Here is a 401-nt window from a genome sequence, read left to right as displayed (position 1 = left end):
GGGAGAGAGGGTGGGAGAGACGGTGGGAGAGAGGGTGGGAGAGACGGTGGGAGAGACGGTGGGAGAGACGGTGGGAGAGAGGGTGGGAGAGACGGTGGGAGAGAGGGTGGGAGAGAGAGTGGGAGAGAGGGTGGGAGAGAGGGTGGGAGAGACGGTGGGAGAGAGGGTGGGAGAGACACGGATATAAAACGTGCATTTCTGCTAAAACACCACGCACTGAAATTTACTGAAGGAAATGAAAACAATCAGAGTGAATCAAAGTAATATTGTGTCTGTTAGTTCATCCTGTTGGTTCATCCTGTTAGTTCATCGTGTTAGTTCATCCTGTTAGTTCATCGTGTTAGTTCATCCTGTCTGTTAGTTCATCGCGTTAGTTCATCGCGTTAGTTCATCCTGTTAGT

At 50.4% G+C, this 401-nt stretch overlaps 1 protein-coding gene across 1 annotated transcript in view; it reads left to right on the top strand.

Moving 5' to 3' along the window:
• The window catches only part of rnf213b (ring finger protein 213b), a 40,539-nt gene that overhangs the window by 27,873 nt on the left and 12,265 nt on the right, over positions 1-401 (top strand). The gene's annotated exons all lie outside the window — the stretch shown is intronic.

Source organism: Nematolebias whitei, chromosome 17 (assembly GCF_014905685.2).
Source record: "Nematolebias whitei isolate Nwh7 chromosome 17, NemWhi1, whole genome shotgun sequence".
In the NCBI taxonomy this organism is placed as follows: Eukaryota; Metazoa; Chordata; class Actinopteri; order Cyprinodontiformes; family Rivulidae; genus Nematolebias; species Nematolebias whitei.
Note: the sequence above shows the minus strand (reverse complement) of the source record. Positions and strands in the feature narration are given on the sequence as shown.